Source organism: Pristiophorus japonicus, unplaced genomic scaffold (genome assembly GCF_044704955.1).
Source record: "Pristiophorus japonicus isolate sPriJap1 unplaced genomic scaffold, sPriJap1.hap1 HAP1_SCAFFOLD_318, whole genome shotgun sequence".
Lineage (NCBI taxonomy): Eukaryota > Metazoa > Chordata > Chondrichthyes > Pristiophoridae > Pristiophorus > Pristiophorus japonicus.
The window spans coordinates 603493-630192 of NW_027252977.1; the positions used below are offsets into that span (position 1 = coordinate 603493).

The 26700-nt window shown below is 51.3% G+C and overlaps 1 protein-coding gene across 6 annotated transcripts in view; it reads right to left on the reverse strand.

Moving 5' to 3' along the window:
- Positions 1 to 26700, reverse strand: part of LOC139249547 (zinc finger protein 664-like) — a 202033-nt gene that overhangs the window by 12974 nt on the left and 162359 nt on the right. For 4 of the 6 annotated variants that reach the window (XR_011591200.1, XR_011591199.1, XM_070872483.1 and 1 more), the window contains exons 3-4: positions 4124 to 4248; positions 365 to 460 (exon numbers count right to left, since the gene is read on the reverse strand). The gene's annotated coding sequence lies outside the window, so the exon portion shown is untranslated. The remainder of the gene's footprint in view (positions 1 to 364; positions 461 to 4123; positions 4249 to 26700) is intronic. The other 2 variants (XM_070872487.1, XM_070872484.1) reach the window with 1 other exon arrangement.

The window sequence follows — 26700 nt, forward strand, 5'->3', positions numbered from 1 at the left end:
TTATCCATAATAAGAGGAGATTAATTAAGGTTTCCTTTTGGGCCTTTACTTATTCTACATTATTTCACTTCTCACGCAGTTCATCTTTTATCACATCAAATTCCAAGCTTTTTTTGTGTCATAGACTGAACCGGCGTGCCTCACTTTACACTGGTTTGACGTTCCTTTCCACCAACACTTGAAAGAACAATCTGGCTTCAGATTGAAATTCTGCTATTTTGTGTATTATTTAATGATTTTTGAATGTAGTTAGTAGAACTCTACAGATATTGCATGTGATCACCTTTGAAATGTTCTGATCTTTGTAATTGCCTTTGCTAATTTTGATGGGTTTGTTGATTATAATTACTTGTTACTAACATACCTTGCAGTATTTCTTGCATCAAAATAATTGTTCAAATATTTCCTTTTTCATGTCTTTAGCTCCTTCACTGATCTCTGTTTCCTCTTGTAGGGGAATCTAGAACGAGGTGGCATAGTCTGAGAATAGCATGTGATGCGTCAGCATATGGGTTGGGTGCATTTTCCAGCATGCCAATAGTGAGGGTAAATTACAACCCATTGCTTATGCCTCCAGGTTACTTTCGCGGGCGGAGCGCGTGTATGGTATGGTGGAGATTAAGGCGCTCGCGTGCGTGTACGGTGTCAAAAAGATGCACCAATACCTTTTTGGGGGCCAAGTTCCCGTTAGAAACTGACCACAAGCCCCTCACGTCCCTGCTATCTGAGAGCAAGGCAATAAATGCCAACGCCTCGGCACGCATTCAACGGTGGGCACTTATGCTGGTGTCTTACGATTACATAATAAGGCACAGACCAGGCACAGACAACTGTGACGACACGCTTAGCAGGCTACCCTTGGCGACCACGGAAGGGTCTGACAAACAGAACTGTGAGATAGTCATGGCAATCAATGCCTTCGAGTCCACAGGTTCGCCCATGACGGCTCGTTAAATCGGAGCCTGGACGACCAGCGACCCCACATTATCCTTCGTCAAAAGATGTGTCTTAACTGGTGACTGGGCTCGCGATGCCTGCCCCGAGGAGATCAAACCTTTCCATAGGCACATGCAGACTGCCTGATGTGGGGCAGCCGAGTAGTTATGCCTCTGCGAGGCAGAGAGGAGTTTGTCTGGGAGCTCCACCACGAGCACCCGGGGATCGTTCTCATGAAGGCCATAGCCAGATCCCACATCTGGTGGCCGGGCATTGACGCGGACTTGGAGCTCTGCGTCCGACCGTGCACCATTTGTGCCCAACTCAGTAATGACCCCAGGGAGGCCCCCCTGAGCCCCTGGCCCACCAAACCATGATCGCGGGTGCACGTAGACTATGCGGGCCCATTCATGGGCAAAATGTTCCTCATAGTCGTCGATGCATTTTCAATGTGGATCGAATGCACCATTTTAAACTCGAGCACCACCTTCACCACTGTGGAGAGCCTTGGAACCATGTTTGCAACGCATGGCATTCCTGACATATTGGTCCATGCTTCACCAGCGTAGAATTCCAAGATTTTATAGTTGACCACGGCATAAATCACGTTAAGACGGCACCGTTCAAGCTGGCCTCCAATGGCCAGGCAGAGCGAGCAGTGCAAATCATCAAACAAGGCATGCTTAAAATCCAAGGTCCCATGCTGCAGGGCCGCCTGTCACGACTGCTGCTGGCATACAGATCTCGTCTGCATTCACTGACTGGGGTTCCCCCCGCGCAACTATTGATGAAATGGACTTTGAAGACAAGGCTCTCGTTAATCCTCCCAGACATGCATGAAATCATTGAGGCAAAGCGCAGGAAGCTAACTGAGCACCATGACCAAAATTCGAGGGGAAGGTGGAATGAGATAGGGGAGAAAGTGTTTGTGCTAAACTATAGCAGGGGTCCCAAATGGCTTGCAGGGACAGTAACAGGCAAGGAAGGAAACAGGCTACTGGTGGTACAAATAGACAATGGCCAAACCTGCCGGAGGCATGTATACCAAGTCAAAAGTAGATTCACCAACAACACTGTAGAACCAGAGGCAGACGACAATGTGGAACTCACACCATACCTGGTGGACAGACAGAGGGAACAATCTGAGGAAAGGGCAATCTCAACAGATCGCCCAGGTGAGATACCAACATGGGTTGTACCTGTACTGGGAGTGTTTGATGGGTTAGTGTAGAGGGAACCTTACTATGTATGTAACCCGTGTGGTAGGTGTCCTGAGATTGTTTAATGGGACATTGTAGAGGGAGCTTCACTCAGCATGTAACCCCTGCTGTATGTGTTTGGGAATGTTTGATGGGACAGTGCAGAGGGAGCTTTACTCTGTATCTAACCCTTGCTGTACCTGTCCTGGAAATTGGACAGTGTAGAGGGAGCTTTACTCTGTATCCAACCAATGCTATATTTGCCCCTGGGACTGTTTAGTGGGACAGTGCAGAAGGAGCTTTCCTCTATATCCAACGTGTGATGTACCTGCCGAGTGTTTGATGGGGCAGTGTAGAGAGAGCTTTACTCTGTACCTAACCCAGGCTGTAACTACCCTGGGGTTGTTTGGTTTGACAGCATTGAGTGAGCTTTACCCTATATCGAACCCGTGCTGTACCTGCCTGGAAGTGTTTGATGGGACAGTGTAGAGGGAGCTTTACTCTGTATCTAATACATGCTGTACTTGCCCTGGGAGTGTTTGATGGGACACTGCAGAGGGAGCTTTACTCTGCATCGAACCCCGTGCTGTATCTGTCCTGGGAGTGTTTGATGGGACACTGTAGAGAGAGCCTTACTCTGTATCTAACCCTGTGCCATAGCCATCTGGAGACTGTTTCATGGAATAGAGTAGAGGGAGCTTTACTCTGTAACTAATCCGTGCTGTACCTCCCCTGGAAGTATTTGATGGGACAGTGTAGAGGGAGCTTTACTCTATACCTAACCCATGCTGTAGTTGCCCTGGGAGTGTTTGATGGGCTAGTGTAGAGGGAGCTTTACTCTGTATCTAACCCGAGCAGTTCCTGCCCTGGGAGTGTTTGATGGGACAGTATAGAGCGAGCGTTACTCTGCATGTAACTCGTGCTTTACATGCCTGAGGGTGTTTGATGGGACAGTGTAGAGGGAACTTTACTCTGTATCTAACCCTTGCTGTACCTGTCCCGGGAATTGGACTGTGTAGAGGGAGCTTTACTCTATCTAACCCGAGCTGTACCAGCCGTGGGAGTGATTGATGAAACTGTGCAGAAGGAGCTTTACTCTGTATCTAACCCAGGCTGCAACTACCCTGGGGTTGTTTGGTTTGACAGCATTGAGTGAGCTTTACCCCATGTCTAACCCGGGCTGTTCCTGCCCTGGGGTTGTTTGATGCGACAGTGCAGAGTGAGCTTAAGTCAGTATCTGACACGTGCTGTACCCGACTGGAGACTGTTTGACGGGACAGTGCAGAGGGAGCTTTACTGTGTACCTAACCCGAGCTGTTCCTGCCATGGGAGTGTATGATGGGACAGTGTAGAGGGAGCTTTATTCTGTATCCAAACGGCGCTGTACCTGCCCTGGAAGTCTTTGATGGGACAGCATAGAGGAGCTTTAATCTGTATGTAACCCCTGCTGTACCTGCCCTGGGAGTGTTTGATGGGACAGTGTACAGGAAGCTTAACTCTATATCTAACCCAGGCTGCAGCTACCCTGGGGTTGTTTGGTTTGACTGCATTGAGTGAGCTTTACCCTATATCTAACCCGTGCAGTACCTGCCCTGGAGTTGTTTGATGCAACAGTGCAGAGGGAGCTTTACGCCGCATTTAACTCATGTTGTCCCTGTCCTCGGAATGTTTGATGGGACAGCGTAGGGGGTGCTTTACTGTGTATCTAACCCGTGCTGTTCCTGTACTGAGAGTATTTGATGGGATACTGTAGACAGAGCTTTAATCTGTATATGACCCGTGCTGTACCTGCTCCGAGAGTGTGCGAAGGGACAGTGTAGAGGGAGCTTTAATCTGTATCTAACCCGTGCTGTACCTGCCCTGGGAGTGTTTGATGGGACAGTGTAGAGGGAGCTTTACTCTGAATAAACCCGTGCTGTACCTGCTCTGGGAGTGTTTGATGGGACAGCGTATAGGGAGCTTTACTCCATATGTAACCCGTGCTGTACCTGCTCTGGGAGTGGTGATGTAAACCTTGCTGTGTCCATTCTCATTCTTGTTGAAGATGTTGGATCTTCTCCCCTGTTTGGACCTTCAGCCATGGCGGTGACAGGCGTTCCCAGGTTCTGATGCTCTGTAATAAATATAATATTAATAGGAGGGTTAGAGGGAAATATTAAAATGGGAAAGAGGACATTGCCTTGTTAAACATGGTACCCAGTCCCCCCTCCCCCACCAGCACAACAACGGTTAGCTCTGGGATCGAACATTTCCCGAGTGTTACGATCAACTCTCCACATCAGGTGTGACACAGACAGTTGTCCAATGAAATCCAGTGAGTCCCACTGATCTCCACAGCCCAGTTCCAGGCGGGCTCCCGTCGTCCGAGACTCCGCACTGGGAGCGCCCATTGGTGAGATTTACTCACAACGCAGGCCCAAACCATCATTCCCGAGGTAGGGAATATTCAGCAGGGATATGTGGAGCGGGTGATCATCGATGAATTAAATGATCCTTCACTCAGTTTTACATAGTCTGACATAAGAACATAAAAAATAGGAGTAGGCCATCTGGCCCCTCAAGCCTGCTCCGCCATTTAATGTTTTTTATTTTTATTCACAAATATGTGTTTAATATTTTTGAGTTGGGATATTAAATTATGGCATTTTATGAATATTATATCCATCCACATACACAACATATAGCTGGGTGTAATTCCTCTGGTCTCGATGGGCAGTGATATTGTCTGTGTGTTCAGGGAGATGTGAACTGGTTGCTGCTTCTATTTGAATATATTGACCATATCTCATGGTGTCAGCACCTGATTAATGAACTCCACTGGGCAGTCACATTGTCTCCTGACACAAGACTCCCAAAGCAAGCGCCCTACTCGGAACTCCTTAACGACAAACGAGCCCAAGGTGGACGGAGGAAATGTTTCAAGGACACCCTCAAAGCCTCCATGATGAAATGCAACATCACCACCAACACCTGGGAGTCCCTGGATAAAGACCGCCCTAAGTGCATCCGGGAGGGCACTGAGCACCTCGAGTCTCATCGCCGAGAGCATGTAGAAATCAAGCGCAGGCAGCGGAAGGAGTGTGCGGCAAACCAGTCCCACCCACCCTTTCCCTCAACCACTGTCTGTCCCACCTGTGACAGAGACTGTGGTTCCCGTATTGGATTGTGCAGTCACCCAAGGACTCACTTTTAGAGTGGAAGCAAGTTGTCCTCTATTCTGACAGACTGCCTGCAACGATGATGAATGAGCACTGTGGGGGGTGAGGACATTTCCCACTGATCCACTGATAGCACGAATGTAGAATGAATTGTGTACCTTCACAGTCAGGGGATACATAACATTGATTTGTTGCATTATCTTTAGGTGTCTTACAATCTCAAAACACCATAAATATATAATTGGTAGAGTTAGCTGCTGTTTACAATCACAATTCTCCACTTGTGTGTGTGCAGACACACGCTCATGCACATTAACTGTCAGCGTCCTTTGCTTTACAAGCGATTCAGTCTCGGATCAGTAATTTTTCCAAACAGCAGTTGAAGTTATTCTCTCGCATTAATTTGTGAGGAGTTAGCAAATGAGCAACAGGGTTTTGGATGAGTGCAAGTTTACAGAGGGTGCAAGAAGGGAGGCCGGCCAGGAGAATGATGGAATATTCAAGTCTAGAGATAGCAAAGGCAGAGATAAGGTTTTCAGCAACAGATAGTTCACTTGTTGTTGTTCCTCAGTCTGCAAACCCTGCTCACTTCCAGCTGTAGACATTTCTCCATCACTCCATCATTTACCCGAGATCTAATTGTGCGAGACAGAACATTACATAAATATTGATAAAGTAACGTTGATTGGGACTCTCTCTGACCAATTTCACCAGTCCATCCACAGGACCAGTGTGTATCTGAGTCAATGGGACTCTCTCTGACCTTTCTCCTCAGTCTATCCCCAGGACCAGTGTGTATCTGAGTCAATGGGACTCTCTCTGACCTTTCTCCCCAGGACCAGTGTTTATCTGAGTCAATGGGACACTCTGACCTTTCTCCCCAGTCCCCCAGGACCAGTGTGTATCTGAGTCAATGGGACTCTCTGACTTTTCTCCCCAGTCCCCCAGGACCAATGTGTATCTGGGTCAATGGGACTCTCTCTGACCTTTCCCCCCAGTCCCCCAGGACCAGTGTGTATCTGAGTCAATGGGACTCTCTGACCTTTCTCCCCAGTCCCCCAGGACCAGTGTGTATCTGAATCAATGGGACTTCCTCTGACCTTTCTCCTCAGTCCATCCCCAGGACCAGTGCGTATCTGAGTCAATCGGACTCTCTCTCTGACCTTTCCCCCCAGTCCCCCAGGACCAGTGTGTATCTGAGTCAATGGTACTCTCTCTGACCTTTCTCCCAAGTCCCCCAGGACCAGTGTGTATCTGAGTCAATGGGACTCTCTCTGACCATTCTCCCCAGTCCATCCCCAGGACCAGTGTGTATCCGAGTCAATGGGACTCTCTCTCTGACCTTTCCCCCCAGTCCCACACGACCAGTGTGTATCTGAGTCAATGGGACTCTCTCTGACCTTTCTCCCCAGTCCATCCCCAGGACCAGTGTGTATCTGAGTCGATGGAACTCTCTCTCTGACCTTTCCCCCCAGTCCCCCAGGACCAGTGTGTATCTGAGTCAATGGGACTCTCTGACCTTTCTCCCCAGTCCATCCCCAGGACCAGTGTGTATCTGAGTCAATGTGACTCTCTCTGACCTTTCTCCCCTGTCCATCCCCAGGACCAGTGTGTAGCTGAGTCAATGGGACTCTCTCTGACCTTTCACGCCAGTCCCCCAGGACCAGTGTGTACCTGAATCAATGGGACTCTATTTGACCTTTCTCCCCAGTCCCCCAGGACCAGTGTGTATCTGAGTCAATGGGACTCTCTGACCGTTCTCCTCAGTCCCCCAGGACTAGTGTGTATCTAAGTCAATGGGACTCTCTGACCTTTCTCCCCAGTCCACCAGCACCAGTGTGTATCTGAATCAATGGGACTCTCTCTGACCTATCCCCCCAGTCCCCCAGTACCAGTGTGTATCTGGGTCAATGGGACTCTCTCTGACCTTTCCCCCCAGTCCACCAGGACCAGTGTGTATCTGAGTCAATGGGACTCGCTCTGACCTTTCTCCCCAATCCATCCCCAGGACCAGTGTGCATCTGAGTCAATGGGACTCTCTCTGAACTGTCTCCCCAGTCCCCCAGGACCAGTGTGCATCTGAGTCAATGGGACTCTCTGACCTTTCTCCCCAGTCCATCCCCAGGAGCAGTGTGAATCTGAGTCAATGGGACTCTCTCTCACCTTTCTCCCCAGTCCCCCAGAACCAGTGTGCATCTGAGTCAATGGGACTCTCTGACCTTTCTCCTCAGTCCATTCCCAGGACCAGTGTGTATCTGAGTCAATGGGACTCTATTTGACCTTTCTCCCCAGTCTCCCAAGGACCAGTGTGTATCTGAGTCAATGGAACTCTCTGTCTGACCTTTCCCCCCAGTCCCCCAGGACCAGTGTGTATCTGAGTCAATGGGACTCTCTGACCTTTCTCCCCAGTCCATCCCCAGGAGCAGTGTGTATCTGAGTCAATGGGACTCTCTCTTCCATTTCCCCCCAGTCCACAAGGACCAGTGTGTATCTGAGTCAATGGGACTCTCTCTGACCTTTCTCCCCAGTCCCCCAGGACTATTGTTCATCTGACTGAATGGGACTCTCTGACCTTTCTCCCCAGTCCCCCAGGACCAGTGTGTATCTGAATCAATGGGACTCTCTCTGACCTTTCCCCCCAGTCCCCCAGGACCAGTGTATGTCTGAATCAATGGGACTTCCTCTGACCTTTCTCCCCAGTCCATCCCCAGGACCAGTGTGTATCTGAGTTCCTACGAAATGAATTTAAGGAGCTAGGAGCTAAATTAAAAAGTAGGACCTCAAAAGTAGTAATCTCGGGATTGCTACCAGTGCCACGTGCTAGTCAGAGTAGGAATCACAGGATAGCTCAGATGAATACGTGGCTTGAGCAATGGTGCAGCAGGGAGGGATTCAAATTCCTGGGGCATTGGAACCGGTTCTGGGGGAGGTGGGACCAGTCCAATCCGGACGGTCTGCACCTGTGCAGAATCGGAACCAATGTCCTCGGGGGAGTGTTTGCTAGTGTTGGGGAGGAGTTAAACTAATATGGCAGGGGGATGGGAACCAATGCAGGGAGATAGAGGGAAACAAAAAGGAGGCAAAAACAAAAGACAGAAAGGAGATGAGGAAAAGTGGAGGGCAGAAAAACCCAAGGCAAAGAACAAAAAGGGCCATTGTACAGCAAAATTCTAAAAGGACAGAGGGTGTTAAAAAAACAAGCCTAAAGGCTTTGTGTCTTAATGCAAGGAGTATCCGCAATAAGGTGGATGAATTAACTGTGCAAATAGATGTTAACAAATATGATGTGATTGGGATTACGGAGACGTGGCTCCAGGATGATCAGGGCTGGGAACTCAACATCCAGGGGTATTCAACATTCAGGAAGGATAGAATAAAAGGAAAAGGAGGTGGGGTAGCATTGCTGGTTAAGGAGGAGATTAAGGCAATAGTTAGGAAGGACATTAGCTTGGATGATGTGGAATCTATATGGGTAGAGCTGCAGAACACCAAAGGGTAAAAAACGTTAGTGGGAGTTGTGTACAGACCTCCAAACAGTAGTAGTGATGTTGGGGAGGGCATCAAACATGAAATTAGGGGTGCGTGCAATAAAGGTGCAGCAGTTATAATGGGTGACTTTAATATGCACATAGATTGGGCTAACCAAACTGGAAGCAATACGGTGGAGGAGGATTTTCTGGAGTGCATAAGAGATGGTTTTTTAGACCAATATGTCGAGGAACCAACTAGGGGGGAGGCCATCTTAGACTGGGTGTTATGTAATGAGAGAGGATTAATTAACAATCTCGTTGTGCGAGGCCCCTTGGGGAAGAGTGACCATAATATGGTGGAATTCTGCAATGGGATGGAGAATGAAACAGTTAATTCAGAGACCATGGTCCAGAACTTAAAGAAGGCTAACTTTGAAGGTATGAGGCGTGAATTGGCTGGGATGGATTGGCAAATGATACTTAAGGGGTTGACTGTGGATGGGCAATGGCAGACATTTAGAGACCGCATGGATGAACTACAACAATTGTACATTCCTGTCTGGCATAAAAATAAAAAAGGGAAGGTGGCTCAACCGTGGCTATCAAGGGAAATCAGGGATAGTATTAAAGCCAAGGAAGTGGCATACAAATTGGCCAGAAATAGCAGCGAACCTGGGGACTGGGAGAAATTTAGAACTCAGCAGAGGAGGACAAAGGGTTTGATTAGGGCAGGGAAAATGGAGTATGAGAAGAAGCTTGCAGGGAACATTAAGACGGATTGTAAAAGTTTCTATAGAAATGTAAAGAGAAAAAAGTTAGTAAAGACAAACATAGGTCCCCTGCAGTCAGAATCAGGGGAAGTCATAACGGGGAACAAAGAAATGGCGGACCAATTGAACAAGTACTTTGGTTCGGTATTCACGAAGGAGGACACGAACAACCTTCCGGTTATAAAAGGGGTCGGGGGGTCTAGTAAGGAGGAGGAACTGAGGGAAATCCTTATTATTCGGGAAATTGTGTTGGGGAAATTGATGGTATTGAAGGCCGATAAATCCCCAGGGCCTGATGGACTGCATCCCAGAGTACTTAAGGAAGTGGCCTTGGAAATAGTGGATGCGTTGACAGTCATTTTCCAACATTCCATTGACTCTGGATCAGTTCCTATGGAGTGGAGGGTAGCCAATGTAACCCCACTTTTTAAAAAAGGAGGGAGAGAGAAAACAGGGAATTATAGACCGGTCAGCCTGACATCGGTAGTGGGTAAAATGATGGAATCAATTATTAAGGATGTCATAGCAGTGCATTTGGAAAGAGGTGACATGATAGGTCCAAGTCAGCATGGATTTGTGAAAGGGAAATCATGCTTGACAAATCTTCTGGAATTTTTTGAGGATGTTTCCAGTAGAGTGGATAAGGGAGAACCAGTTGATGTGGTATATTTGGACTTTCAGAAGGCGTTCGACAAGGTCCCACACAAGAGATTGATGTGCAAAGTTAGAGCACATGGGATTGGGGGTAGTGTACTGACATGGATTGAGAACTGGTTGTCAGACAGGAAGCAAAGAGTAGGAGTAAATGGGTACTTTTCAGAATGGCAGGCAGTGACTAGTGGGGTACCGCAAGGTTCTGTGCTGGGGCCCCAGCTGTTTACACTGTACATTAATGATTTAGATGAGGGGATTGAATGTAGTATCTCCAAATTTGCGGATGACACTAAGTTGGGTGGCAGTGTGAGCTGCGAGGAGGATGCTGTGAGGCTGCAGAGCGACTTGGATAGGTTAGGTGAGTGGGCAAATGCATGGCAGATGAAGTATAATGTGGATAAATGTGAGGTTATCCACTTTGGTGGTAAAAACAGAGAGACAGACTATTATCTGAATGGTGACAGATTAGGAAAAGGGGAGGTGCAAAGAGACCTGGGTGTCATGGTACATCAGTCATTGAAGGTTGGCATGCAGGTGCAGCAGGCGGTTAAGAAAGCAAATGGCATGTTGGCCTTCATAGCAAGGGGATTTGAGTACAGGGGCAGGGAGGTGTTGCTACAGTTGTACAGGGCATTGGTGAGGCCACACCTGGAGTATTGTGTACAGTTTTGGTCTCCTAACCTGAGGAAGGACATTCTTGCTATTGAGGGAGTGCAGCGAAGGTTCACCAGACTGATTCCCGGGAAGGCGGGACTGACCTATCAAGAAAGACTGGATCAACTGGGCTTGTATTCACTGGAGTTCAGAAGAATGAGAGGGGACCTCATAGAAACATTTAAAATTCTGACGGGGTTAGACAGGTTAGATGCAGGAAGAATGTTCCCAATGTTGGGGAAGTCCAGAACCAGAGGTCACAGTCTAAGGATAAGGGGTAAGCCATTTAGGACCGAGATGCGGAGGAACTTCTTCACCCAGAGAGTGGTGAACCTGTGGAATTCTCTACCACAGAAAGTTGTTGAGGCCAATTCACTAAATATATTCAAAAAGGAGTTAGATGAGGTCCTTACTACTAGGAGGATCAAGGGGTCTGGCGAGAAAGCAGGAATGGGGTACTGAAGTTGAATGTTCAGCCATGAACTCACTGAATGGCGGTGCAGGCTAGAAGGGCCGAATGGCCTACTCCTGCACCTATTTTCTATGTTTCTATGTTTCAATGGGACTCTCTCTGACCTTTCCCCCCAGTCCCCGAGGACCAGTGTGCATCGGGGTCAATGGGACTGGCTCTGACATTTCACCCCAGTCCCCCAGTACCAGTGTGTACCTGGGTCAATGGGACTCTCTCTGACCTTTCCCCCCAGTCCCCCAGGACCAGTGTGCATCTGAGTCAATGGGACTCGCTCTGACCTTTCTCCCCAATCCATCCCCAGGAGCAGTGTGTATCTGAATGAATGGGACTCGATCGGACCTTTCTCCCAGTCCCCCAGGAGCAGTGTGTATCTGAATCAATGGGACTCTATTTGACCTTTCTCCCCAGTCCCCCAGGACCAGTGTGTATCTGAGTCAATGGGACTCTCTCTTCCATTTCCCCCCAGTCCACAAGGACCATTGTTCATCTGAGTCAATGGGACTCTCTGACCTTTCTCCCCAGTCCATCCCAAGGAGCAGTGTGCATCTGAGTGAATGGGACTCTCTCTGACCTTTCTCCCCAGTCCACCAGGACCAGTGTGTATCTGAGTCAATGGGACTTTCTCTCTGACCTTTCCCCCCAGTCCCGCACGACCAGTGTGTATCTGAGTCAATGGGACTCTCTCTGACCTTTCTCCCCAGTCCATCCCCAGGACCAGTGTGTATCTGAGTCAATGGAACTCTCTCTCTGACCTTTCTCCCCAATCCATCCCCAGGAACAGTGTGCATCTGAGTCAATGGGACTCTCTCTGACCTTTCCACCCAGTCCCCCAGCACCAGTGTGTATCTGAATCAATGGGACTCGCTCTGACCTTTCCCCCCAGTCCCCCAGGACCGGTGTGTATCTGAGTCAATGGGACTCTCTCTGACCTTTCTCCCCAGTCCATCCCCAGGACCAGTGTGTATCTGAGTCAATGGGACTCTCTCTGACCTTTCTCCACAGTCCCCCAAGACCAGTGTGTATCTGAGTCAATGGGACTCGATCTGACCTTTCCCCCCAGTCCCCTAGGACCAGTGTGCATCGGGGTCAATGAGGCTGGCTCTGAACTTTCACCCCAGTCCCCCAGTACCAGTGTGTACCTGGGTCAATGGGACTCTCTCTGACCTTTCTCCCCAGTCCCCCAGGACCAGTGTGCATCTGAGTCAATGGGACTCGCTCTGACCTTTCTCCCCAATCCATCCCCAGGAGCAGTGTGTATCTGAATGAATGGGACTCGATCGGACCTTTCTCCCAGTCCCCCAGGAGCAGTGTGTATCTGAATCAATGGGACTCTATTTGACCTTTCTCCCCAGTCCCCCAGCACCAGTGTGTATCTGAATCAATGGGACTCGCTCTGACCTTTCTCCCCAGTCCATCTCCAGGAACAGTGTGTATCTGAGTCAATGGGACTCGCTCTGACCTTTCTCCCCAATTCATCCCCAGGACCAATGTGCATCTGAGTCAATGGGACTCTCTCTGACCTTTCCAACCAGTCCCCCAGGACCAGTGTGTATCTGAGTCAATGGGACTCTCTCTGACCTTTCCCCCCAGTCCCCCAGGACCGGTGTGTATCTGAGTCAATGGGACTCTCTCTGACCTTTCCTCCCAGTCCATCCCAGGACCAATGTGTATCTGAGTCAATGGAAATCCCTCTGACCTTTCTACCCAGTCCCCCAGGACCAGTGTGTATCTGAGTCAATGGGACTCGCTCTGACCTTTCCCCTCAGTCCATCCACAGGACCAGTGTGTATCTGAGTCAATTGGACTCTCTCTTCCATTTCCCCCCAGTCCACAAGGACCATTGTTCATCTGAGTCAATGGGACTCTCTGACCTTTCTCCCCAGTCCATCCCAAGGAGCAGTGTGCATCTGAGTGAATGGGACTCTCTCTGACCTTTCTCCCCAGTCCACCAGGACCAGTGTGTGTCTGAGTCAATGGGACTTTCTCTCTGACCTTTCCCCCATAGTCCCGCACGACCAGTGTGTATCTGAGTCAATGGGACTCTCTCTGACCTTTCTCCCCAGTCCACCAGGACCAGCGTGTATCTGAGTCAATGGGACTTTCTCTCTGACCTTTCCCCCCAATCCCCCAGGACCAGTGTGTATCTGAGTCAATGGGACTCTCTGACCTTTCTCCCTAGTCCACCAGGACCAGTGTGTATCAGCGTCAATGGGACTCTCTGACCTTTCCCCCCAATTCCCCACGACCAGTGTGTATCTGGGTCAAAGGGACTCTCTGACTTTTCTCCCCAGATCATCCCCAGGACCAGTGGGGATCTGAGTCAATGGGACTCGCTCTTAATTTTCTACACAGTCCGCCAGGACCAGTGTGTATCTGAGTCAATGGGACTCTCTGACCTTTCCCCCAAGTTCCCCACGACCAGTGTGTATCAGCGTCAATGGAACTGTCTGACCTTTCCCCCCAGTCCACCAGTGTGTATCTGAATCAATGGGACTCTTTCTGACCTTTCTCCCCAGTCCACCAGGACCAGTGTGTATCAGCGTCAATGGGACTGTCTGACCTTTCCCCCCAGTTCCCCACGACCAGTGTGTATCTGAGTCAATGGGACTCTCTCTGACCTTTCTCCTCAGTCCCCCAGGACCAGTGTGTATCTGAGTCAATGGGACTCTCTCTCTGACCTTTCCCCCCACTCCCGCAGGACCAGTGTGTATCTGAGTCAATGGGACTCTCTCTGACCTTTCTACCCTGTCCATCCCCAGGACCAGTGTGTATCTGAGTCAATGGGACTTTCTCTCTGACCTTTCCCCCCAGTCCCGCACGACCAGTGTGTATCTGAGTCAATGGGACTCTCTCTGACCTTTCCCCCCAGTCCCTCAGTACCAGTGTGTACCTGGGTAAATGGGACTCTCTCTGACCTTTCTCCCCAATCCATCCCCAGGAGCAGTGTGTATCTGAATGAATGGGACTCGATCGGACCTTTCTCGCCAGTCCCCCAGGAGCAGTGTGTATCTGAATCAATGGGACTCTATTTGACCTTTCTCCCCAGTCCCCCAGGACCAGTGTGTATCTGAGTCAATGGGACTCTCTGACCGTTCTCCTCAGTCCCCCAGGACTAGTGTGTATCTGAGTCAATGGGACTCGCTCTGACCTTTCCCCTCAGTCCATCCACAGGACCAGTGTGTATCTGAGTCAATGGGACTCTCTCTTCCATTTCCCCCCAGTCCACAAGGACCATTGTTCATCTGAGTCAATGGGACTCTCTGACCTTTCTCCCCAGTCCATCCCAAGGAGCAGTGTGCATCTGAGTGAATGGGACTCTCTCTGACCTTTCTCCCCAGTCCACCAGGACCAGTGTGTATCTGAGTCAATGGGACTTTCTCTCTGACCTTTCCCCCCAATTCCCCACGACCAGTGTGTATCTGAGTCAATGGGACTCTCTGACTTTTCTCCCCAGATCATCCCCAGGACCAGTGGCTATCTGAGTCAATGGGACTCGCTCTTAATTTTCTACCCAGTCCGCCAGGACCAGTGTGTATCTGAGTCAATGGGACTCTCTGACCTTTCCCCCAAGTTCCCCACGACCAGTGTGTATCTGAGTCAATGGGACTTTCTCTGACCTTTCCCCCCAGTCCCCCAGGACCAGTGTGTATCAGCGTCAATGGGACTGTCTGACCTTTCCCCCCAGTCCACCAGTGTGTATCTGAATCAATGGGACTCTTTCTGACCTTTCTCCCCAGTCCACCAGGACCAGTGTGTATCAGCGTCAATGGGACTGTCTGACCTTTCCCCCCAGTTCCCCACGACCAGTGTGTATCTGAGTCAATGGGACTCTCTCTGATATTTCTCCCCAGATCATCCCCAGGACCAGTGTGTATCTGAGTCAATGGGACTCTCTGACCTTTCCCCTCAGTCCACCAGGTCTAGTGTGTATCTGAGTCAATGGGACTCTCTGACCTTTCTCCTCAGTCCGCCAGGTCTAGTGTGTATCTGAGTCAATGGGACTACCTGACCTTTCTCCCCAGTCCCCCAGGAGCAGTGTGCTTCTGAGTCAATGGGACTCTCTCTGACCTTTCTCCCCAGTCCCCCAGGTACAGTGTGTATCTGAGTCAATGGGACTCGCTCTTACCTTTCACCCCAATCCATCCCCAGGACCAGTGTGTATCTGAGTCAATGGGACTCGCTCTGACCTTTCTCCCCAGTCCATCTGCAGGACCAGTGTGTATCTGAGTCAATGGGACTCGCTCTGACCTTCCTCCCCAATCCATCCCCAGGACCAGTGTGCATCTGAGTCAATGGGACTCTCTGACCTTTCTCCCCAGGAGCAGTGTGTATCTGAATGAATGGGACTCGATCGGACCTTTTTCCCCAGTCCCCCAGTACCAGTGTGTATCTGAGTCAATGGGACTCTCTGACCTTTCTACCCAGTCCCCCAGGACCAGTGTGTATCTGAGTCAATGGGACTCGCTCTTCCATTTCCCCCCAGTTCACAAGGACCAGTGTGTATCTGAGTCAATGGGACTCTCTGACCTTTCTCCCCAGTCCATCCCCAGGACCAGTGTGCATCGGGGTCAATGGGACTGGCTCTGACCTTTCACCCCAGTCCCCCAGTACCAGTGTGTACCTGGGTCAATGGGACTCTCTCTGACCTTTCCCCACAGTCCCCCAGGACCAGTGTGCATCTGAGTCAATGGGACTCGCTCTGACCTTTCTCCCCAATCCATCCCCAGGAGCAGTGTGTATCTGAATGAATGGGTCTCGATCGGACCTTTCTCCCAGTCCCCCAGGAGCAGTGTGTATCTGAATCAATGGGACTCTATTTGACCTTTCTCCCCAGTCCCCCAGGACCAGTGTGTATCTGAGTCAATGGGACTCTCTGACCGTTCTCCTCAGTCCCCCAGGACGAGTGTGTATCTAAGTCAATGGGACTCTCTGACATTTCTCCCCAGTCCCCCAGCACCAGTGTGTATCTGAATCAATGGGACTCGCTCTGACCTTTCTCCCCAGTCCATCTCCAGGAACAGTGTGTATCTGAATCAATGGGACTCGCTCTGACCTTTCTCCCCAATCCATCCCCAGGACCAGTGTGCATCTGAGTCAATGGAACTCTCTCTCTGACCTTTCCCCCCACTCCCGCAGGACCAGTGTGTATCTCAGTCAATGGGACTCTCTCTGACCTTTCACCCCAGTACCAGTGTGTACCTGGGTCAATGGGACTCTCTGACCTTTCCCCCCAGTCCCCCAGGACCAGTGTGCATCTGAGTCAATGGGACTCGCTCTGACCTTTCTCCCCAATCCATCCCCAGGAGCAGTGTGTATCTGAATGAATGGGACTCGCTCTGACCTTTCTCCCCAATCCAACCCCAGGACCAGTGTGCATCTGAGTCAATGGGACTCTCTCTGACCTTTCCACCCAGTCCCCCAGGACCAGTGTGTATCTGAGTCAATGGGACTCTCTCTGACCTTTCCCCCCAGTCCCCCAGGACCGGTGTGTATCTGAGTCAATGGGACTCTCTCTGACCTTTCTCGCCAGTCCCCCAGGACCAGTGTTCATCTGAGTCAATGGGACTCGCTCTGACCTTTCCTCCCAGTCCATCCCCAGGACCAATGTGTATCTGAGTCAATGGAAATCCCTCTGACCTTTCTACCCAGTCCCCCAGGACCAGTGTGCATCTGAGTCAATGGGACTCTCTCTGACCTTTCTCCCCAGTCCATCCCCAGGACCAGTGTGTATCTGAGTCAATGGAACTCTCTCTCTGACCTTTCCCCCCACTCCCGCAGGACCAGTGTGTATCTGAGTCAATGGGACTCTCTCTGACCTTTCTCCCCTGTCCATCCCCAGGACCAGTGTGTATCAGAGTCAATGGGACTCTCTGACCTTTCTCCCCAGTCCCCCAGGACCAGTGTGTATCTGAGTCAATGGGACTCTCTGACCTTTCTACCCAGTCCCCCAGGACCAGTGTGTATCTGAGTCAATGGGACTCGCTCTGACCTTTCTCCTCAGTCCATTACCAGGACCAGTGTATATCTGAATCAATCGGACTCTCTCTGAAACTTTCCCCCCAGTCCCCCAGGACCAGTGTGTATCTGAGTCAATGGGACTCTCTCTTCCATTTCCCCCCAGTCCACAAGGACCAGTGTGCATCTGAGTCAATGGGACTCTCTGACCTTTCTCCCCAGTCCATCCCCAGGACCAGTGTGTATCTGAGTCAATGGGACTCTCTCTGACCTTTCTCCCCAGTCCCCCAGGACCAGTGTGTATCTGCATCAATGGGACTCTATTTGACCTTTCTCCACAGTCCCCCAGGACTAGTGTGTATCTAAGTCAATAGGACTCTCTCTGACCTTTCCTCCCAGTCCATCCCCAGGACCAATGTGTATCTGAGTCAATGGTAATCCCTCTGACCTTTCTACCCAGTCCCCCAGGACCAGTGTGTATCTCAGTCAATGGGAGTCGCTCTGACCTTTCCCCTCAGTCCATCCACAGGACCAGTGTGTATCTGAGTCAATGGGACTCTCTCTTCCATTTCCCCCCAGTCCACAAGGACCATTGTTCATCTGAGTCAATGGGACTTTCTCTCTGACCTTTCCCCCCACTCCCGCACGACCAGTGTGTATCTGAGTCAATGGGACTTTCTCTCTGACCTTTCCCCCCACTCCCGCACGACCAGTGTGTATCTGAGTCAATGGGAATCTCTCTGACCTTTCTCCCTAGTCCATCCCCAGGACCAGTGTGTATCTGAGTCAATGGGACTCTCTGATCTTTCTCCCCAGTCCCCCAGGACCAGTGTGTATCGGGGTCAATGGGACTCGCTCTGACCTTTCACCCCAGTCCCAGTGTGTATCTGGGTCAATGGGACTCTCTCTGACCTTTCCCCCGAGTCGCCCAGGACCAGTGTGTATCTGAGTCAATGGGACTCTCTTTGACCTTTCCCCCAGTCCCCCAGTACCAGTGTGTATCTGGGTCAATGGGACTTCTCTGACCTTTCCCCCCAGTCCCCCAGGACCAGTTTGTATCTGAGTCAATGGGACTCGCTCTGACGTTTCCACCCCAGTCCCCCAGGACCAGTGTGTTACTGAGTCAATGCGACTCTCTCTGACCTTTCTCCCCAATCCATCCCCAGGACCAGTGTGCATCTGAGTCAATGGGACTTCTCTGACCTTTCCCCCCAGTCCCCCAGGACCAGTGTGTATCTGAATCGATGGGACTCTATCTGACCATTCCCCCCAGTCCCCCAGGACCAATGTATAGCTGAGTCAATGGGACTCCCTCTGACCTTTCTCCTCAGTCCATCCCCATGACCAGTGTGTATCTGAGTCAATGGGACTCTCTCTGACTTTTCTCCCCAGTCCACCAGGACCAGTGTGCATCTGAGTCAATGGGACTTTCTCTCTGACCTTTCCCCCCACTCCCGCACGACCAGTGTGTATCTGAGTCAATGGGACTCCCTCTGACCTTTCTCCCCAGTCCCCCAGGACCAGTGTGTATCGGGGTCAATGGGACTCGCTCAGACCTTTCACCCCAGTCCCAGTGTGTATCTGGGTCAATGGGACTCTCTGACCTTTCTCCCCAGTCCCCCAGGACCAGTGTGTATCTGAGTCAATGGGACTCTCTGACTTTTCTACCCAGTCCCCCAGGACCAGTGTGTATCTGAGTCAATGGGACTCGATCTGACCTTTCTCCTCAGTCCATTACCAGGACCAGTGTATATCTGAATCAATCGGACTCTCTCTGAAACTTTCCCCCCAGTCCCCCAGGACCAGTGTGTATCTGAGTCAATGGGACTCTCTCTTCCATTTCCCCCCAGTCCACAAGGACCAGTGTGTATCTGAGTCAATGGGACTCTCTGACCTTTCTCCCCAGTCCATCCCCAGGACCAGTGTGTATCTGAGTCAATGGGACTCTCTCTGACCTTTCTCCCCAGTCCCCCAGGACCAGTGTGTATCTGCATCAATGGGACTCTATTTGACCTTTCTCCACAGTCCCCCAGGACCAGTGTGTATCTGAGTCAATGGGACTCGATCTGACCTTTCCCCCCAGTCCCCTAGGACCAGTGTGCATCGGGGTCAATGGGACTGGCTCTGACCTTTCACCCCAGTCCCCCAGTACCAGTGTGTACCTGGGTCAATGGGACTCTCTCTGACCTTTCCCCCCAGTCCCCCAGGACCAGTGTGCATCTGAGTCAATGGGACTCGCTCTGACCTTTCTCCCCAATCCATCCCCAGGAGCAGTGTGTATCTGAATGAATGGGACTCGATCGGACCTTTCTCCCAGTCCCCCAGGAGCAGTGTGTATCTGAATCAATGGGACTCTATTTGACCTTTCTCCCCAGTCCCCCAGGACCAGTGTGTATCTGAGTCAATGGGACTCTCTGACCGTTCTCCTCAGTCCCCCAGGACTAGTGTGTATCTAAGTCAATGGGACTCTCTGACATTTCTCCCCAGTCCCCCAGCACCAGTGTGTATCTGAATCAATGGGACTCGCTCTGACCTTTCTCCCCAGTCCATCTCCAGGAACAATGTGTATCTGAGTCAATGGGACTCGCTCTGACCTTTCTCCCCAATCCATCCCCAGGACCAGTGTGCATCTGAGTCAATGGGACTCTCTCTGACCTTTCCACCCAGTCCCCCAGGACCAGTGTGTATCTGAGTCAATGGGACTCTCTCTGACCTTTCTCGCCAGTCCCCCAGGACCAGTGTTCATCTGAGTCAATGGGACTCTCTCTGACCTTTCCTCCCAGTCCATCCCCAGGACCAATGTGTATCTGAGTCAATGGAAATCCCTCTGACCTTTCTACCCAGTCCCCCAGGACCAGTGTGTATCTCAGTCAATGGGACTCGCTCTGACCTTTCCCCTCAGTCCATCCACAGGACCAGTGTGTATGTGAGTCAATGGGACTCTCTCTTCCATTTCCCCCCAGTCCACAAGGACCATTGTTCATCTGAGTCAATGGGACTCTCTGACCTTTCTCCCCAGTCCATCCCAAGGAGCAGTGTGCATCTGAGTGAATGGGACTCTCTCTGATCTTTCCCCCAGTCCCCCAGGACCAATGTGTCGCTGAGTCAATGGAAATCCCTCTCACCTTTCCCCCCTGTCCATCCCCAGGAACAGTGTGTATCTGAGTCAATGGGACTCTCTCTGATCTTTCCCCCAGTCCCAGTGTGTATCTGGGTCAATGGGACTCTCTCTGACCTTTCTCTCCAGTCCCCCAGGACCAGTGTGTATCTTAGTCAATGGGACTCTCTGACCTTTCTCCCCAATCCCCCAGGACCAGTGTGTATCTGAGTTAATTGGACTCTCTGAACTTTCTCCCCAGTCCACCAGGACCAGTGTGTATCAGCGTCAATGGGACACTCTGACCTTTCCCCCCAGTTCCCCACGACCAGTGTGTATCTGAGTCAATGGGACTCTCTCTGATATTTCTCTCCAGATCATCCCCATGACCAGTGTGTATCTGAGTCAATGGGACTCTCTCTTAATTTTCTACCCAGTCCGCAAGGACCAGTGTGTATCTGAGTCAATGGGACTCTCTGACCTTTCCCCCAATTTCCCCACGACCAGTGTGTATCTGAGTCAATGGGACTTTCTCTCTGACCTTTCCCCCCAGTCCCGCACGACCAGTGTGTATCTGAGTCAATGGGACTCTCTCTGACCTTTTTCCCCAGTCCACCAGGACCAGTGTGTATCTGAGTCAATGGGACTTTCTCTCTGACCTTTCCCCCCACTCCCGCAGGACCAGTGTGTATCTGAGTCAATGGGACTCCCTCTGACCTTTCTCCCCAGTCCATCCCCAGGACCAGTGTGTATCTGAGTCAATGGGACTCTCTGATCTTTCTCCCCAGTCCCCCAGGACCAGTGTGTATCGGGGTCAATGGGACTCGCTCTGACCTTTCACCCCAGTCCCAGTGTGTATCTGGGTCAATGGGACTCTCTCTGACCTTTCCCCCGAGTCGCCCAGGACCAGTGTGTATCTGAGTCAATGGGACTCTCTTTGACCTTTCCCCCAGTCCCCCAGTACCAGTGTGTATCTGGGTCAATGGGACTCTCTCTGATCTTTCCCCCAGTCCCCCAGGACCAGTGTGTATCTTAGTCAATGGGACTCTCTGACCTTTCTCTCCAGTCCCCCAGGACCAGTGTGCATCTGAATCAATGGGACTCTATCTGACCATTTCCCCCCAGTCCCCCAGGACCAATGTATAGCTGAGTCAATGGGACTCACTCTGACCTTTCTCCTCAGTCCATCCCCATGACCAGTGTGTATCAGCGTCAATGGGACTCTCTGAAATTTCCCCCAAGTTCCCCACGACCAGTGTGTATCTGAGTCAATGGGACTTTCTCTCTGACCTTTCCCCCCAGTCCCGCACGACCAGTGTGTATCTGAGTCAATGGGACTTTCTCTGACCTTTCTCCCCAGTCCATCCCCAGGACCAGTGTGTATCTGAGTCAATGGAACTCTCTCTCTGACCTTTCCCCCCACTCCCGCAGGACCAGTGTGTATCTGAGTCAATGGGACTCTCTCTGACCTTTCTACCCTGTCCATCCCCAGGACCAGTGTGTATCTGAGTCAATGGGACTTTCTCTCTGACCTTTCCCCCCAGTCCCGCACGACCAGTGTGTATCTGAGTCAATGGGACTCTCTCTGACCTTTCACCCCAGTCCCCCAGGACCAGTGTGTATCTGAGTCAATGGGACTCTCTCTGACCTTTCCCCCCAGTCCCTCAGGACCGGTGTGTATCTGAATCAATGGGACTCTCTCTGACCTTTCTCGCCAGTCCCCCAGGACCAGTGTTCATCTGAGTCAATGGGACTCTCTCTGACCTTTCCTCCCAGTCCATCCCCAGGACCAATGTGTATCTGAGTCAATGGAAATCCCTCTGACCTTTCTCCCCAGTCCCCCAGGACCAGTGTGTATCTGAGTCAATGGGACTCTCTGACCGTTCTCCTCAGTCCCCCAGGACTAGTGTGTATCTAAGTCAATGGGACTCTCTGACATTTCTCCCCAGTCCCCCAGCACCAGTGTGTATCTGAATCAATGGAACTCGCTCTGACCTTTCTCCCCAGTCCACCTCCAGGAACAGTGTGTATCTGAGTCAATGGGACTCGCTCTGACCTTTCCCCTCAGTCCATCCACAGGACCAGTGTGTATCTGAGTCAATGGGACTCTCTCTTCCATTTCCCCCCAGTCCACAAGGACCTTTGTTCATCTGTGTCAATGGGACTCTCTGACCTTTCTCCCCAGTCCATCCCAAGGAGCAGTGTGTATCTGAGTCAATGGGACTCTCTCTGACCTTTCTCCCCAGTCCATCCCCAGGACCAGTGTGTATCTGAGTCAATGGAACTCTCTCTCTGACCTTTCTCCCCAATCCCCCAGGACCAGTGTGTATCTGAGTTAATTGGACTCTCTGACCTTTCTCCCCAGTCCACCAGGACCAGTGTGTATCAGCGTCAATGGGACACTCTGACCTTTCCCCCCAGTTCCCCACGACCAGTGTGTATCTGAGTCAATGGGACTCTCTCTGATATTTCTCTCCAGATCATCCCCATGACCAGTGTGTATCTGAGTCAATGGGACTCTCTCTTAATTTTCTACCCAGTCCGCAAGGACCAGTGTGTATCTGAGTCAATGGGACTCTCTGACCTTTCCCCCAAGTTCCCCACGACCAGTGTGTATCTGAGTCAATGGGACTTTCTCTCTGACCTTTCCCCCCAGTCCCGCACGACCAGTGTGTATCTGAGTCAATGGGACTCTCTCTGACCTTTTTCCCCAGTCCGCAAGGACCAGTGTGTATCTGAGTCAATGGGACTCTCTGACCTTTCCCCCAAGTTCCCCACGACCAGTGTGTATCTGAGTCAATGGGACTTTCTCTCTGACCTTTCCCCCCACTCCCGCACGACCAGTGTGTATCTGAGTCAATGGGACTCCCTCTGACCTTTCTCCCCAGATCATCCCCAGGACCAGTGTGTATCTGAGTCAATGGGACTCTCTGACCTTTCCCCTCAGTCCACCAGGTCTAGTGTGTATCTGAGTCAATGGGACTCTCTGACCTTTCTCCTCAGTCCGCCAGGTCTAGTGTGTATCTGAGTCAATGGGACTACCTGACCTTTCTCCCCAGTCCCCCAGGAGCAGTGTGCTTCTGAGTCAATGGGACTCTCTCTGACCTTTCTCCCCAGTCCCCCAGGTACAGTGTGTATCTGAGTCAATGGGACTCGCTCTTACCTTTCACCCCAATCCATCCCCAGGACCAGTGTGTATCTGAGTCAATGGGACTCGCTCTGACCTTTCTCCCCAGTCCATCTGCAGGACCAGTGTGTATCTGAGTCAATGGGACTCGCTCTGACCTTCCTCCCCAATCCATCCCCAGGACCAGTGTGCATCTGAGTCAATGGGACTCTCTGACCTTTCTCCCCAGGAGCAGTGTGTATCTGAATGAATGGGACTCGATCGGACCTTTTTCCCCAGTCCCCCAGTACCAGTGTGTATCTGAGTCAATGGGACTCTCTGACCTTTCTACCCAGTCCCCCAGGACCAGTGTGTATCTGTGTCAATGGGACTCGCTCTGACCTTTCTCCTCAGTCCATTCCCAGGACCAGTATATATCTGAATCAATCGGACTCTCTCTGAAACTTTCCCCCAGTCCCCCAGGACCAGTGTGTATCTGAGTCAATGGGACTCTCTCTTCCATTTCCCCCCAGTCCACAAGGACCAGTGTGTATCTGAGTCAATGGGACTCTCTGACCTTTCTCCCCAGTCCATCCCCAGGACCAGTGTGCATCGGGGTCAATGGGGCTGGCTCTGACCTTTCACCCCAGTCCCCCAGTACCAGTGTGTACCTGGGTCAATGGGACTCTCTCTGACCTTTCCCCACAGTCCCCCAGGACCAGTGTGCATCTGAGTCAATGGGACTCGCTCTGACCTTTCTCCCCAATCCATCCCCAGGAGCAGTGTGTATCTGAATGAATGGGACTCGATCGGACCTTTCTCCCAGTCCCCCAGGAGCAGTGTGTATCTGAATCAATGGGACTCGCTCTGACCTTTCTCCCCTGTCCATCCCCAGGACCAGTGTGTATCAGAGTCAATGGGACTCTCTGACCGTTCTCCTCAGTCCCCCAGGACTAGTGTGTATCTAAGTCAATGGGAGTCGCTCTGACCTTTCCCCTCAGTCCATCCACAGGACCAGTGTGTATCTGAGTCAATGGGACTCTCTCTGACCTTTCTCGCCAGTCCCCCAGGACCAGTGTTCATCTGAGTCAATGGGACTCGCTCTGACCTTTCCTCCCAGTCCATCCCCAGGACCAATGTGTATCTGAGTCAATGGAAATCCCTCTGACCTTTCTACCCAGTCCCCCAGGACCAGTGTGCATCTGAGTCAATGGGACTCTCTCTGACCTTTCTCCCCAGTCCATCCCCAGGACCAGTGTGTATCTGAGTCAATGGAACTCTCTCTCTGACCTTTCCCCCCACTCCCGCAGGACCAGTGTGTATCTGAGTCAATGGGACTCTCTCTGACCTTTCTCCCCTGTCCATCCCCAGGACCAGTGTGTATCAGAGTCAATGGGACTCTCTGACCGTTCTCCTCAGTCCCCCAGGACTAGTGTGTATCTAAGTCAATGGGAGTCGCTCTGACCTTTCCCCTCAGTCCATCCACAGGACCAGTGTGTATCTGAGTCAATGGGACTCTCTCTGACCTTTCTACCCAGTCCACAAGGACCATTGTTCATCTGAGTCAATGGGACTTTCTCTCTGACCTTTCCCCCCACTCCCGCACGACCAGTGTGTATCTGAGTCAATGGGACTCCCTCTGACCTTTCTCCCCAGTCCATCCCCAGGACCAGTGTGTATCTGAGTCAATGGGACTCTCTGATCTTTCTCCCCAGTCCCCCAGGACCAGTGTGTATCGGGGTCAATGGGACTCGCTCTGACCTTTCACCCCAGTCCCAGTGTGTATCTGGGTCAATGGGACTCTCTCTGACCTTTCCCCCGAGTCGCCCAGGACCAGTGTGTATCTGAGTCAATGGGACTCTCTTTGACCTTTCCCCCAGTCCCCCAGTACCAGTGTGTATCTGGGTCAATGGGACTCTCTCTGATCTTTCCCCCAGTCCCCCAGGACCAGTGTGTATCTTAGTCAATGGGACTCTCTGACCTTTCTCTCCAGTCCCCCAGGACCAGTGTGCATCTGAATCAATGGGACTCTATCTGACCATTTCCCCCCAGTCCCCCAGGACCAATGTATAGCTGAGTCAATGGGACTCCCTCTGACCTTTCTCCTCAGTCCATCCCCATGACCAGTGTGTATCTGAGTCAATGGGACTCTCTCGGACCTTTATCCCCAGTCCAGCCCAAGACAAGTGTGCATCTGAGTCAATGGGACTCTCTCTGACTATTCCCCCCAGTCCCCCAGGACCAGTGAGTATCTGAGTCAATGGGACTCTCTGACCTTTCTCCCCAGTCCATCCCCAGGACGAGTGTGTATCTGAATCAATGGGACTCTATCTGACCTTTCTCCCCAATCCCCCAGGACCAGTGTGTATCTGAGTTAATGGGACTCTCTGACCTTTCTCCCCAGTCCACCAGGACCAGTGTGTATCAGCGTCAATGGGACACTCTGACCTTTCCCCCCAGTTCCCCACGACCAGTGTGCATCTGAGTCAATGGGACTCTCTCTGACTATTCCCCCCAGTCCCCCAGGACCAGTGTGTATCTGAGTCAATGGGACTCTCTCTTAATTTTCTACCCAGTCCGCAAGGACCAGTGTGTATCTGAGTCAATGGGACTCTCTGAAATTTCCCCCAAGTTCCCCACGACCAGTGTGTATCTGAGTCAATGGGACTTTCTCTCTGACCTTTCCCCCCAGTCCCGCACGACCAGTGTGTATCTGAGTCAATGGGACTTTCTCTGACCTTTCTCCCCAGTCCATCCCCAGGACCAGTGTGTATCTGAGTCAATGGAACTCTCTCTCTGACCTTTCCTCCCACTCCCGCAGGACCAGTGTGTATCTGAGTCAATGGGACTCTCTCTGACCTTTCTACCCTGTCCATCCCCAGGACCAGTGTGTATCTGAGTCAATGGGACTTTCTCTCTGACCTTTCCCCCCAGTCCCGCACGACCAGTGTGTATCTGAGTCAATGGGACTCTCTCTGACCTTTCACCCCAGTCCCCCAGGACCAGTGTGTATCTGAGTCAATGGGACTCTCTCTGACCTTTCCCCCCAGTCCCTCAGGACCGGTGTGTATCTGAATCAATGGGACTCTCTCTGACCTTTCTCGCCAGTCCCCCAGGACCAGTGTTCATCTGAGTCAATGGGACTCTCTCTGACCTTTCCTCCCAGTCCATCCCCAGGACCAATGTGTATCTGAGTCAATGGAAATCCCTCTGACCTTTCTCCCCAGTC